The sequence below is a fragment of the Rhagoletis zephyria genome, unplaced genomic scaffold (genome assembly GCF_001687245.7).
Source record: "Rhagoletis zephyria isolate East Lansing unplaced genomic scaffold, Rhagoletis_zephyria_1.1 Rzeph_scaffold_01020, whole genome shotgun sequence".
NCBI classification, from domain to species: Eukaryota; Metazoa; Arthropoda; class Insecta; order Diptera; family Tephritidae; genus Rhagoletis; species Rhagoletis zephyria.
In genome coordinates this window covers 130,081-136,944 of record NW_016158104.1, presented here as the reverse complement: position 1 = coordinate 136,944, position 6,864 = coordinate 130,081, and the positions used below count along the sequence as shown (strand labels likewise).

The following is a 6,864-nucleotide window of genomic DNA, read 5'->3' as shown; positions in this document are numbered from 1 at the left end:
GCCGTCACCAGCTGATATCGCACGCACCTCCTCCATCACCTTTAATGCCACCACCAACATCGTACCATCACCTTCAACACCGGTACCAGAAGTATCACCACCATCATCATTCAACACCGGCACCAGCAAAATCGCACCATCAACATTCCACGCCTCTACCAGCAAAATCACCTTCAACATCGCCACTATTACTTTAAGGCCACCACCAACATCACCTTCAACGCCTGCACCAGCAATGTTATACACATGCACATCAATGGTCCTCTGCAATAACTACAAAATTCAAAATTCAAAACTCAAAAAATAAAAACTGTTACTACTGTTAAGTCGCTCTTGTCTGTAATCCTCGTCTAATCCATTTCCAACCTTTTATAAAGTAAGCAGTAAGGATTGCTAAAGTAAGAACTAAATATTAGACATGGATTCGACATGGATTAGATAGATATATGAGCCACTTAACAGTAGTAAGGGTTTTGTTTTTGGAATTTTGAATTGTGTCGTTATTGCACAGGACCATCGATATGTACAAAGTATGTTATTTGTTTGCACATATGTACTATAAGAGTTTTGTATTAATAAACGTTTTTTAAATAAACCAATTCATTTTTAAAAGTAAAAATTTTGATTTTGTCGTTATTTGTTTTTTCCTGTACTGAGGAGTTTATAACGACAAAAATGAGTAGTTTGATTATTAGTGCTGAGGAGTTTATAACGACAACAATGAGTAGTTTGTTTATTAGCACTGAGGACTTGCTAATGACAACAATGAGTACTTTATTCATTAGCACTTTTCATTAATCAAAGTTTTCAATTAGTAAGAAGAGGTAAAATATTACACCAACAAGGGGAAAGTGCTCAGTTTTATCCCATCGCCTGAACAAAAATGAGTATTTTAATAAGCACTACTGTAATTAGTGATAATGATAAAATGAGCACTTTTTGATGGTCAGCTGTCTTGCAGGGATTGTTTCTGAATAAGTTCGTTCCCTCTGAATTTTCCAGACTCAGTCGAGATCTAAATGAAATAAGCAACTGGAAGTCGACAGAATACCGGCAATTTTTATTGTACTCGGGGTTGTTTGTTTTGAAAGACTGCATACCGAATAACTTGTATTACCATTTTCTTTTGTTGCATGTCGNACGGGGTTGTTTGTTTTAAAAGACTGCATACCGGGTAACTTGTATTACCATTTTCTTTTGTTGCATGTTGGTATTCGCCTTCTCTCTTGTGAGAAGTCATGTCAAGTAGAATCTAATGTCGCTAATGAAATGTTAAAAGAATTTGTAAAGTTGTTTAGTAATTTTTATGGCGAACATTTAATCAATTTCAATGTCCATGGTCTTTTGCATTTAAGTGATTGCGTTAAACAATTTGGTCCTTTAGACAATTTTTCTGCATATAAATTCGAAAATTATATGCAATATATAAAAAAAAATTATTAATAATCCAAATAAAATATTGCAGCAACTATTTTTAAGAATAGAAGAAAGAAGAGATATTACGGATTCTAGCATAATTTCACAAATAGATAAGTTTATTAAAAATTATAAAAAAAAAGATAGTTTCTTCTTCAGTTTCATTTGAGAAATAATAATTTTGTTACTTTATTTTTCAGATAGAATCTAACTGGTTGCATCCACAATAATAATTTTACCATTTTATTTTAATTCCAGAGTGGTGTGCAGAAGACGTGTTGAAGCATCAGCAGCTACGTTTATAAAAAATATATATTTTAATATATAAATTATTTATTTTTAGCCATTTAAATTTTTTAAATTTTTCATTATTTGACTCCGTCATTGGATGATGAAGGTCTTCAACATGCTGGATGGAAGGGCAAGGGACAGTCTGACAAAACATCGTTACAAATGTCTCGATTCAGACGAGGTAGTTGTTTAATTACTAATGCACTTAAATTTTGCATACTTGTAATTGTTTTATTTACTTTTTTTTTAATTTTTAGCAGAAACTTATAATAGCAAAACATGCAGTCGTCGTAGCAGCAGTAATTTGAAAGTGGCCAAAAAAACCCCAGCAGTTACTTGAAAGCAACTTTTGAAGATATCTGCGGCAGCAGTAAAGGCGACTCTGCATAATTTTTGGCATTCTCTTTTTTCACCGTTTTTTGTCAAGCAAAAAACTGCAATATCTTTTTTACCTCGCGGTTCTGTTAAGCTGTAAAATACGTCTCATTATACATTTAATAAAGATTAAATTGGTGGTTGAATAAATAACCCCATAGTTCGTGACCCCGATAGGAGATTAAAACTACCAACGCATCATTGACATTAACTAAACCAGGATGCCACCACGATTAGCAGATGAGCAGAAAACTGAACACGGTGATGAAAGTGGAGATCCAAAGGCCACCGCGGCAAACGAGCACCAACAGGTAGTACCTCAAACACATGTCGGTGCAATTGGTTCGCTCAAACTACCGCGTTTCATGGCAGCAGATCCCGAACTGTGGATCACACAAATCGATGGACTTCTGCTCGTTAACCGCACAACTTCAGATGTTTCGAAATTCTACAACGTGATCGCTGCCTTGGACACCGACACCTTACGCCAAGTTTCTGACATCGCCAAAAATCCGCCGTGATCAGGGAAGTATGACAAGCTTAAAGAGGAACTAATAACTTGCTTCGGCATCTCTAAGGAAAAATGCCTCCTGAAACTACTCTCCGGCACGGATCTTAGTAGCGGCCAAAGACCTAGCCAGCTCCTACGATAAATGCAGGATCTTGCGAGCTCAACAATGCATCGCGATGCACTAACAAACTTATGGCTCCAAAGTATGCCCGACAACGTCATGTGTATATTATTGTCATGCAAATCAACAGATCCGGAGGATATAGCGAAAGTAGCAGACAAAATAGTCGACAATACACCACCAAGCGTATACGAATTTGACTCTTCTGCAAACTCCGCAACTTACGACGTAACCAACAAACACAAACCGCAAAAGTTCGAAGCAAGAGTCACGGCCTTGGAGGAATCGATGAATCAAATTGCTTTAAAACTCGGTGAGCTTTCCACTAACATAAATTGCGAAACATTATTATTATACCATAACGCACAATCTTCACGTTTCGCTGGCCAATCGACTTCCAGGCGCCCGAACAACCAAAAAGTCTGTAAATACCACATTCGCTTCGGCAAAGCAGCCTTCAAATATACACCACCATGTCAGTTCATAAATACGACAAACTCCAAAAGTGCGGGAAACTAGAGTCGCTGCCATCTGTTCATGCAGCAGGCGGCAGCATCAACAATGTCTGCACCTCCGACACCCACTAATACGGTTTCGATAGAATCAACAGAATAAAAGTCCTTGTTGACTCCGGATCTGTCGTTTCCACGATTCTACAAACGATGCTAAAGTGGAAAAGACAACCAGCACCCAGAAGCATACAACTTTTCGCAGCAAAGAACACCGCTATTTTCAGTTACGGCGAAAAGTGTTTAACTGTAGACATCGGCACTAAACAAAAATTTAAGAAGAACTTTTTAATCTCAAATGTGAAATTTCCAATATTGGGCGCAGACTTTCTGTCAAAGTTCTGCTTGCTTGTCGATTTAAAGGTAAAGAAGCTCTTGTCGTCAGTAAGTGCAATGCACTCCCAAGCGGAAACGCAGTCGCCTGAAATTATGCAACAAGCAAACAATGATACAGTAGCTTCCATAAAAATTAGTACCGAATTACAACATATTATTAAGCACTACTCGAGTGCAAAAGAGTACCAACTACGTTTGGAAACAACTGTGTCCCATCGTATGGTGACAAACTGCCAACCTATATCCGAAAGAGTTAGAAGGTACACCGGCAACAAACTAGAAGCCATAAAAAGTCAATTTCAAAAATTATTGTCGCAAGGCATTGTCAGGCCATCTAGCAGTCCCTGGGCCAGCCCAATTCACCTAGTAAAAAAGAAAACTGGTGAATGGAGAGCTTGCGGGGACTATCGCAAGTTAAATGCAAATACCTTACCTGACAGATACCCGACTCCACACTTAGACGACATCAGCGAAAAACTTCATGGCAAAAAGATATTCTCCAAAACTTACATAAACCCCGCGTAGTATAACATACCAATGCATTCTGAAGATATGTGCAAAACTGCTGTTTGCACGCCGATAGGACTTTCCGAATTCACGGTAATGCCGTTTGGGTTAAAAAACGCGTCCCAAACATTCCAGCGCTATATGGATTCGATATTCAGAAACATTGATTTCGTTTTTTGCTATTTAGACGACATATTGATTATGTCAGAGAATCACGATGATCACAAGTCTCATTAACGCCAAGTCCTACAATTGCTGAAACATGCATCTCTGCCGGTCAACTCCCACAAATGCGAGTTCGGAGCTCAGCAAACAACATTCCTCGGCTATCGAATCTCACCACAAGGATTAGAACCGCCACTAGATAGTGTTGAGGCAATAGTTCGTTACCCAAAACCAAACACCATATCTGACTAAAGGCGATTTCTCGGAATCATCAACTTCTACCGTAAATGCATTCCGAACGCTGCGCAGACTCAGGCGCCACTTAACAGTCTCTTCACGACATCAAAAAAAACTATAAGAAACCGATAAAATGGACAATAAAACTGGTTAAAGCGTTTGACGAATGCAAAGCGAGCATACTCAACGCCACGCGACTAGCATTTCTGGCGAATAAGGCTCGATTATGCTTAGTGACTTACGCGTCGAACCCCGCCGTTGGTGCGCACTTAGACCAGTTTAGTAATCAGCACTGGAGTCCACTAGCGTTCTTCTCGGTAAAGCTAAAGCCGCCGCAACTACACTACAGTGCTTACGATAGAGAGCTGCTGGCGCTTTATTTAAAGATAAAACACTTTAGAAACATTCTCGATGGGAGAGACTTTGTTATTAAAACCGACCACAAGCCCCTCACTTTCGTATTCCGTCAGAGGCTCGATAAGGCGTCACCCCGCCAAATACGCCACTTGAACTTCATTGCGAAGTTCTCAACAGAAATAATTCATGTGCCAGGCTCAGAAAACTCAGTTGCAGACGCTTTGTCGTGTATAAATGCTATAAACTCATCGGTAATAGTCACATACAAAGAAATTCAAAGATCTCAAGAAGAAGACAACGAACTCTCAAACATCAACCAGCTAACCTCGCTACGTCTAGAAAAATGATTCCACATGAGGGAATCGAGATTTATTCCGACACATCCACTTCCAAGAATCGTCCTTATATCCCGCAACCGCTGTGAAAAAATATATTTAACCTGGTTCACAACTTGTCACAGGTGTCAAGTCCACGTTGAAACAAATCTCTCAACGCTACGTGTAACCTTCGGTCAGGAAAGACATATCAGAATGGGTTCGCTCGTGCACCAGTTGCCAACGAGCAAAAGTCACAAGGCATAACCAGCTTACTCCGAAACACTTCGACGAAGTTGATCAGCACTTTGATCATGTGCATATTGACATACGCTACCAGAAGATCAAGGATTTCGATACTGCTTGACTATGGTCGACCGTTTTACAAGATGGCCCGAAGTGGCACCCCTGAAAGACATGACAGCCGATACAGTCGCAAAGCAGTTTTACACGTCTTGGGTCGCAAGATTTGGTTCGCCGAAGGTGATTACAACAGACCAAGGAACGCAGTTCGAGTCAGCTCTTTTTCAAGCTTTAGCTAGACTAATTGGCGCTCGAAAAATACATACGACTCCTTACCACCCAAGCTCAAATGGTATCATTGAGCGTTTTGACCGCTCATTAAAAGCCTCATTAATGTGCAATCGCCTACAGTCATGGGTCGACCTGCTGCCGTCCGTATTACTAGGTCTCCGTGTGTCATACAAGGAAGACTTGGATGCCTCTGCTGCTGAAATGTTATACGGCACAACATTGCGGTTGCCAGGAGAATTCATCACCAGCAGCCAAGAACAAGCACACACGTCACAGTTCTTACCCAAAATTCGACAATACACGCAACAACTACGTCCGGTTCCCGCAGCACATCACAGCAACAAAAAAAATGTTTTTCACAAAGACATTTACTCATGCAGTTACGTTTTCCTTCGTAGTGACCACATTAAAAAACCACTCGAACCTCCGTACACAGGACCACATAGAGTAGTAAAACGTATAAGCGATCGCATGTTCAACATCGAAATCAACGGAAAGCCTCAAACCATTTCAATCGAGAGGCTCAAGCCTGCGTTCATGGAGAGAACTCACCCAACCAACAATGGTTCTAAGGAGTTATACTCGCAAGTCATCACCTTGCGATCAACATATAAATAGTGAGGCATCACTAGGGGCAGGGTAGCTGTGGCAGCACTAAAGGCAACTCTGCATAATTTTTGACATCCTTCCAGTATCTTTTTTACCACGCGGTTCTGTTAAGCTGTAAAATTCGTTTCATTATACGTTTAATAAAGATTAAATTGGTGGTTGAATAAATAACCCTATAAATCTAAATATATATAAGTCAAAAAACCGCAATCAAATTTTGCAAAGTTTTAATAAAACTGAATTTTTGTGAACCAGTATAAATGTTTTGCAACTGTTAATATATATCAAAATAAAGGCAAATCGATTACCTTTCTTTTGATTATAATGTTGTTAAAATCGCTTAACTTCTTCATAGAAATTTTGCATCTTTTGAAAACGTCTATATATAAGTCGAAAAAACGCAATCAAATTCTGCAAAGTTGTAACGAAACTGAATTTTTGCGAACCAGTATAAATGATTTGCAACTGTAAATATATATCAGAATAAAGGCAAATCGATTACCTTTCTTTGGATTATAATGTTGTTAAAATCGCTTAACTTGTTCATAGAAATTTTGCAACTTTTGAAAACGTCTATATATA

The 6,864-nt window shown here is 39.1% G+C and overlaps 1 long non-coding RNA gene across 1 annotated transcript in view; it reads left to right on the top strand.

Annotated features, from left to right (window-relative positions):
• Nucleotides 1–6,388, top strand: part of LOC108362470 (uncharacterized) — a 21,163-nt gene extending 14,775 nt beyond the window's left edge. Inside the window, exons 2-3 of the long non-coding RNA XR_001847475.1 lie at nucleotides 1,675–1,888; nucleotides 1,965–6,388. This is a non-coding gene — a long non-coding RNA (uncharacterized LOC108362470). The remainder of the gene's footprint in view (nucleotides 1–1,674; nucleotides 1,889–1,964) is intronic.
• The last annotated feature ends 476 nt before the right edge of the window (nucleotides 6,389–6,864 follow it).